We start from the raw sequence: 8,351 nt of genomic DNA, 5'->3' as shown, positions 1-8,351 counted from the left end.
CGGGCAGAGCCCCGCAAAGCCCCGGTACCTCAGCGCTGCGGCGCGCTCCAGCTGCCTCACAGCGTCCCCCCCTCACCAACGGTCGCGGGGCGCCCGTTACCCGCCCCAGCAACGGCCGCCGGGCGCCCGTTACCCGCCGCCCCCCGGCCAACGGCCGCCCGTTACCCGCCTCGCCAACGGCCGCCGGGCGCCCGTTACCCGCCTCGCCTCACAGGAGGTGGAGGAGGAGAGAGGCGGCTCCTGCGCCCCGCAGCTGCCGACGCTACCGCTCCGGCCCTTCGCCGGGCCCCGCGGGGTTAAGCAACCCCCCTTCGCCCGCACACCCCCGCCCCAGCGCCGCCGCCATAGGCCGAGCAGTTGCTAGGAGACCTTCAACAAGGGCCTGCACCGCCCCGGTGGGCCGAGGGCCGGTGGCGGAGCAGGTGCCGCCACAGCGCGGCCGCGCTGTGGCGGCACCTGCTCCGCCACCGGCCCTCGGCCCGCCGGTGAGGGAGAGCACGGCCCTGGATAATCTGTCTCCGCGTTTGGCACCTGTTGGTAGGTCCCGAGGGCTGGGAGAGGCCTCCTTACCTAGTGCCCGGGCCAGAAGGACAGAGGGGGTCACAAGTTTTATTCCTGGCACTCACCAAGAATAAGTTTTTTGCCCGGGCGTGACAAAAAAATGCCACCTTCTGTCTGGGGAGACCTGGTGGATCTGGCAGAGCTCTGTGTGGCTGTGAGGGGTGGTGGAGGAGCACCAAGACACCCGCATGCCTTATTGCCCAGAGAACATCAATTAAATTGTCGAGCATTACCTCACTGAATTTATGAGGCTTTTAATAAAATTGCACGATAGAACTCAGTAAAATTAACTGAGTAATCATGATCCATAGGATTTGATTATTTTCATTATTGGGGGTTTGTAAGACAGCAGCCTTCACTGACTCAGTGGCATCCTCATTGATTTTTCTTGATACCTACCGCCTTCATACCCAAATACATCAAATTCTGCAGTCGTTATGTATGCATACCTGCAATATCTAATTCTCCATCCTGCATGTTGCTGCAAGTTTGTTGACATCTCACATTTCTTTATTCTCATATTTTGGTACAGGAGAAGAGGTCAGGCTTTATGTTACCTTTCATAATTTGAAATTTTCATCCTAATTTCTTTGCAGGTTAATAAACAATTTTCGATATTAGCAACATTATTTTGGCTTTGTTTTTAAAGATGAGGTGACCAGAACAGGTTCTGCTGAGTAAAATGACATTCTTAATACAGTAAGCATTTTAATTCCTAGTGACTAATGAGTCTTTAAAGAATATTCAGCTGCATTCTCTGTAAACTTACCTTTATTCGTCCAATAATGTCTTTACATTTAGCTTTAAGGAGAGTGTCCTGTTAGAGGACTCAGTGCAAATAATCAGAAACATCTAAACACAAGCAAAGTGAAGAGACTGAGGATTATTTTTGCGAATTTGTCAAAAGCTAGGGTGTTATAGTCCAAGTCAAGAAATAACAAAACAATTACTGTCAGAAAAGAGGCAGTAGACAGGATGGCTGTTTTGACTGGAAAGCCACCATGACAGAGAAATAGCAGCAACTGGCATATAAAGTATTTATTTTTAATATAGTTTCATAAATTCAGTTATTCACCAAAGTTGGCAGATTTTGATTAATTTTCTCTGTTTTCAGTGTAAGAAGGTGGTAACACAGGATACAGGCCCTACATTAGCATTTTCATAGTTAGGGTCACCAAGTGGACAGAGCGATGCTCTGTTCCATGCAACAAGGGACGGAATCGCAAAAGAAAATGGGTCTTATAGGTTTTCCTGCCACAAACATAGCTGCGATAAACCTCCCTACGTCTCTTACTTTGTCATTCAACATTTCTGGTTTTCAAAGGTCAGCTTGCGAATGGAAAAATGCCAAATAAGGTCAAAATCAGCCTTTCAAAATTCTCCCCAAAATTAAACTCCCAGAAACGAAATATACTCCTGTCATCAAGACTGGACATAAGGCTATTTCTCTCATTTATGGGCAGACCATAATTACTTTTCCAGGCAGATGAAAAAGACTTTTATAGGGCTAGTAAACTGACTGGTTCTTGCTGTGTAGGAAGCATGCTTCCGCAGCTTGCAGAAATACTGGTTATTGTTTTGGCTTTTAGTACCTTTGCAATAACAGTAATAAATATTTTTCATTACAATACGTTCTTTTTAGAGTTATTTAGGTTATAGGAAATCGCTTCTCGCAGTGCAAGAGAAATGTTTCCTTTTATGACTCAGGTTAATTGCAGAGACTTTGGACCTTTATGCTGCAGCTTTGCTGCAGGTGCGCTCTTAGGAGGAAGCAGACTTACACAGAATATAATGTGTAAGCGATAATGACAAGTGGGACAACAGACTCTGTTCAGGGGAAGGATTAAGCTCCTGGAGCTCTAGAAGATAATACATGGGGTGGGTGGTGCTGAATTCCCTTTGTCCATTTGATCTTACCAGCTGTTCCTGAAGTTGATGCTATTCAAAAGGGAACTCCCCAAGCACTTTGCTGTGCGTCGTGTGTTGAGTTTGGCTTATGTTTTTTTTAAAGGGCTGGCCAGGAAACATTTACATTATGAAAAACTGTAGCCCAACACAGTTTTTTATTGATAATGCACCAATTTGGTATAACATCATCTTCATAAACCACAGCGAGAATTAAAACCTTTCTAAAGTGGTTCATAACAAGGTAGCACTTAGGTAGGATTTTGGTGCAGGGAAAGGGTACTGTCATTGAGAGGTTTTGGTTCCTAAGGGATACAGTAGAGGATAATATCAAGTATTTATTGTGCTCTCTTGAGTAACATCATAAATATCCTGTAATGGATGTCAGGTCTTTGACAGCAATCCAAATTTTAACATAAGAATTCCTTAAACAGTTTTTTCCTTCTTTACTTGGGTCTGCTTGAATCAAATTGATGGAATTATTTGGAGACTCACTTTATTTTGCTTTATAATGCAGCAGTTTGGAGAAAAACGTTTTATTATTTCATGGCCATTCCTCTCTGTGTTACAGACCATTATCCTTAAAATTAATTTCAGTCCCATTTCTTTATAAACATCATTTATAGAATAAATTATAAGAGAAATTTTGAAGATGTGTTTATTACTTCTTCTTTGTAATCCTTTGCTAAAAAGTGGGATTAAGAATTGTAAAGGGAAAAATATTAAAGAACCAGGGGAAAATAAATGCTTTGGGAAATGAGATATACAAAATACCTCTAAAAACTTAAATTCAAACTGGATTAAACTGTAACACAGACAGGAGGGCAATCAGGCTCCTACAATTCTGAAAGAGATGGACTGACCCACAGTTTGTTTGCATTTCAATTCAAACTCATCTTCTTAAGTACATTCAAAAATGCTGTTTGCTGGAGTGGTTTCTATAGCAGTGTCCTGCTTCATTACAAATCAGCAGGGCTGATGAACCATGGACTAGCAGAAGCTCATTAAAATGTCTGATCCCGTTACGCAATAGGCCAGTGGCAGCCTGTGACTCCCTTATTGTCTCTTGATGTAAGAACTGTGTCTCGACAAAGCCCAGCTCATAGGGCTTTCACGTCTCTTTGTAGAGATGCATAAAAATAACCTCATAAGCCAGTCTGTGGGTTGTGCTGTGCGCTGGTAAGCGCTTTAAGGTCTGTTCTCGGTTCCAGCTCACACATTAGAAGCTGCAGTCATGCAGTGACCTTAACAGATAACTCTGGAGCCCATTGGAGGCTCCAAAGATGCCGAGACCTACAGCAGGATTTAGGTGGACTTTACATACTTAAGCCCTGCTGTGCGATCCAGTCTCTCCGTCTCTCCTCTCTCCCCCTGCCCCACTACGTCAGAGTCACTTGGCTCAGTATCTAAAAGACATTCAACTTTTGTATGAAAGTTCCCTCAGACTGGCAGATTTCAGGCCAATCCCTGCTAGATTACAAAACGTAGAGAAAAAAGATGCCTGTCTTTCCCCGGGGCTTTGACCAAGCACACCAACGGTCATAAAAGCATCCCTGGGATGAGGTGGTGTTGCTGCCCAGTCAGAGCATCCACCACCCAAGTCTTTGTAACAAACCAGTGCCACAGAAAGCAAGCTAAGCATCAGGGATCCAAGGCAGTGCAATACAAAAAGGATGGATGCTGACTCCACAGCAAAGAAACTACAGCCAAAACTTTTGAACAAGAGCGCCTCAGGGTGAGAGACAAGACACCAACTAAACTACAGGCTGTCACTGTTTCACCACCCTCTCCAAACTTGTCTACACTGTTATGCTTTTGCACGGGTCCTGGTTTTTATTGCACCCTTGTCTGAGTCAGTTCAGCTCGCTAATTCTATTTATTTTATCTTTTTGCTGTGCTAGTGCTCCAACAGTTTAGCAAGTGAATTGGCTCACAGAGGGTTCCGCATAAGCTAAGGCCAGTACAAGACAATCCAGAGAGGAGAGAGGGAAAAGAAAGAATGGGGAGAGGAATGGGACTTCCCAATTTTAGCGTCAATGAGGCATTAGACCACTCATCCCTTTCACAGAGCTACACACTCACGTTTCTGTCTCTGCAGCCTTATTTCTGGTTAAAGACAGGAGCAGATACCTCGTTTAACTATCTCCATGCATGATACACGTACCTTAGGTGCCCCGATTTTCCTTTCCACTCTGGGAGGCAGGGACCAGGTAAGCTTTCATTGGATTTACCCCAAAGACTTACCCCAAAGGAGGAGGATAAAACATCAGATGGCTACAATGCCTGCAGCAACTCAGGTTCACTTCTGAAATCTTTTGGACTCTTGCTAGTTCAAGGGACTGCTTCCATGAGGTAAGGAGCAGTGCAGACAGTGCCATTTAATTCAACTGTGTTGAAGGGTTTCGGTGATGCAGATACTTCGTGAAAAATGTTGATGTTAGTAGCTATAGCAACTCGTGCCATGGAACAGTTGTTATTCTTCCCACCCTGTCCTGTGCTACACATACACCATCTTCAGAGAATGTGTGCAATATTTTGCATGTCTGCGTCAATCTCCATCTGAGAAAGCTTCACAAAAACTTGTTCAACCTCGCACACTCCTGAAATACCACTATAGACAGGGCTAAACGTCACCAAATCCCATGCATTTAACTGTTCTGCTTTATTTGGGTAGCTGCTGAGAGTTAAGCAAAAGTCATTACCAAAGACCAAGGCGCTCAAAAGTGTTTGAAATTGTTGTAGTGTGTTTGTAAAGGAGGAAGAGCAAAAAGTAGCATCAGGGAAATTAAGAGAAGCTCCCACAGCCTGTGAAAAGCAGCAAAACAGCATTTCAGGGGGAAGCATTGAATGAGGAGCGTTAGCGTGGTGTCCGCAGAAACAGTCTCTGGTTTATCTGACCTCTCCCAGTCATGAAAACAAGACTTTTTTTATTGTCAGCAAATAAACATGTCCATGTCGTTGTTCAGGACCCCAAAATAGCACACAGAACCCCAGATTCTGAAGGGTTATCAAATAAAAAGCAGCAGAAGTGGCGTTATAATTTTAAACATGTGGCAACTGAGGCACCAAAGTATTAAGTGTGTTTTCAGGGAAGTCTATGCCACAACCAAGGGCTGTAATTTGTTTTCTTAGCTCCAATTCCAGATCATTGGGACATTCAATTTCAATAGAAACATGCCCCTGACATCTCACATGAGTTTACCATTCATTTTGCACTCCTATGGAGCGGCGCGGGCCTCAGAGCTACCAAGAATGACGCTGCAAGAACAAATCTTCTCCTTCCATGAGAAAATTTACTGCGGCATCATTTATTGACTGCAAAAAGAATTATACACATGTCAGAAGAGAAGAATTAAAGCTTTCAGGCAGTGCCACTATCAACCATATAATGAAGTGTTTAGGACAAGAAAATTTCTAGAATCATGTTTTACCACAGTACAGTCCTTTCAGTCTGAGGCCCGCAAAGTAACACCGTCAGAAAAGCAACATAACGTAATGATTTCAGTCCTGTCTCTCTTTAGCTGGTCTGTGGCCAGCTTGCAGAGAAATTAGGCTACAGTTACCCAGGGTGAACACAGCTGATACTCTGGTTTTTAAGCATCCTCAGCTGCAACTAGTTTCAAACGATGCCCCTCCCAGGAGAGGTGCTTCATGTCACACCCCCGGAGTACAGACTGAGCTGGGGTGAGTTTACTGCTTAAAGACACTTAAATCGAAATCCTTTCTTCTTCATTTTAGGAGCAGCTCAGCAAAAGCATAGGGAAACAATTGTATATGTGATTCTGTACCGCCCCTGGGTCGGACAAGTGCTGATGCGTGAGTGCCTATGTACAACTTAAACTTCACGTGCACGAGTACCCTTGCCTGTTAGAAAAAAAAAGTAAATATGAAGGCATTGAGTGATTACCAGCTGAAAGGAAAGTATTTCGCAAACATGCAACATTCAAGTTAATGACTTAAAAATAAAATCAAATACTTACTGTTTAAAATAAATTTTAAGGGCAACAATATGGAAGCAAGCAGTACCTCTCAGCTCTGCCAAGACATGCTGTCTCTGCAGATAGCTGGCATGCCTCCGGCACACTGCGCCGGCAACAGAAAAGCAAAAACAAAACCAAAAAAAAAGAAAATATTTTAAGATCTGAACGTTTAGAGATAGTGAGAAAATCTTGGTAACGTGAGTTGTTTTCTCCGTAGTTCTTAATCTGAAACCTGCACAAAGAAACTTCTCATTCACTCGCACGCACAGTTTAAACATGAGAAACGCAGCTAGTATAATAGCTCTCTGTCCAGAACTGGAAAGGCAACGATGAGTAACTTGCTCTTACTGGTCTCTAGGGTAATAGTTTAAGAAAGGTTTTCTGTTATTTGAAGAAATGTAGTGAGCTGCTTTAAAAACAGATTGAGGCCAACAAACAGATCTTTAAAAATGTCCTTAAGTGAAATAATTTTTGTAAAATTGTTGTCAGGGGTTGCATTCCAGCAAAAACCTGAACATCCCACTCCATAAGCTTGGGTTATTTCTTTGAATGCCTGTAGAAACAACATCTAATGTTGTGTGCTGTGGGCATGGTAACAACTGTGTTACACACCTCTTCAGTCACTGTCTAGGCTGTGACATGTGCTACTGGGACATTTAGATTATTATCATATCAGGTACCTTTTAAATGAAAACTGATATTCCACACCGTACACTCGGATTTACGAGAAGTTAAAGAGGGCCCTTTTGAAATGAAGCTCAAGAAATCTTTTTAAATAGCTGGCATAGAACATAAAAGGAACCCACAGTAAAAAAAAAAAAAAAAATTAAAAAAGTGTCTTTTTTCAAATAAATAATATCAGGAAGCACGGTGGAAAAGGTTTGTTGTCCTATTGAAATCACTTCAACTGCTGAAAACTGCAAAAGAAAAAATATGAGCCATAGTGAAGATTTGTTTTAAGTTCAATCATAAATTATACTGTCATTTTTATCTCCATATCTACATAGGTGACAGTCACCTTTCCCTGGTGACTAAAGTACACTTGCTGCATTTTGAAAGGCAATTACAAAATGAGGTTAGGGATCCCTCAGCTAGAATAAAGCAATCGTGATTTTAATTTCAAACACCCAGTATTGTGTGTGTGTGTGTATGTGAAATTGCCAATAGAAGAAGGAATGTGTGTGTGTGTCATAAGAAAACCCTTTCATACTATTTATAGGGAAGGAAAAACCTTCTTTTTAGCACTAAAGTTAGGTGCCAGTACGTAACGTAATTAGCTGATTTAGTGAAAAGTTTTAGAGCAGAGGATTTAAGACATTACTACGTGCAGCTGTCGTCTTCACCTCTTGCTGGAGGTGACTGCCTCTAGAATATCAACTAGAGCAGCTAAGAGGGGAACATCTGTTCCTTCCTGACAACACCATTAGGAGAGTTGTCTCCTGGAAAGGAAAAAAACCACAGTATGGCTGCACGGCCCAGGCAGCGAGGGATGAGCGGTGTTGGTGTGTGGAGAGCTTGCTCAGGGGAATTCCTGAAGAAAAGCTGGGAGCGGAAGGGCTAACAAGCAGCATCATTGCTCACACTTTCTATTACTGGAGCGGGGCTCGGTGCCAGCTCCGAGTGAAAATTTATTCATTAAAAGCACCAGCGTGAAATAATACACAGATCCAGTGTCCTGGGATGCAAGTGTGTGGCGGCTTTGGGGCAGCGCTACACCCTGTGGCTTATCACAGGGGTGAAAGGAAAGCCCTTCCCTTTCAGAGGGGGGAGGCGACAGGGCCACGGTGTAACCTTGGGGACACCTCAGCACTGCACTGTGTCCTGAGAGCTGCGTGGTTTTCCTATGGGCTTCAAGAGATCATAGATCTTGAGGAGCTGCACGCACAGACCTGAGGCTTGTGAGAA

This window comes from Rissa tridactyla, chromosome 8 (assembly GCF_028500815.1).
Source record: "Rissa tridactyla isolate bRisTri1 chromosome 8, bRisTri1.patW.cur.20221130, whole genome shotgun sequence".
Classification (NCBI taxonomy): Eukaryota; Metazoa; Chordata; class Aves; order Charadriiformes; family Laridae; genus Rissa; species Rissa tridactyla.
This window is presented reverse-complemented; position numbering follows the sequence as displayed.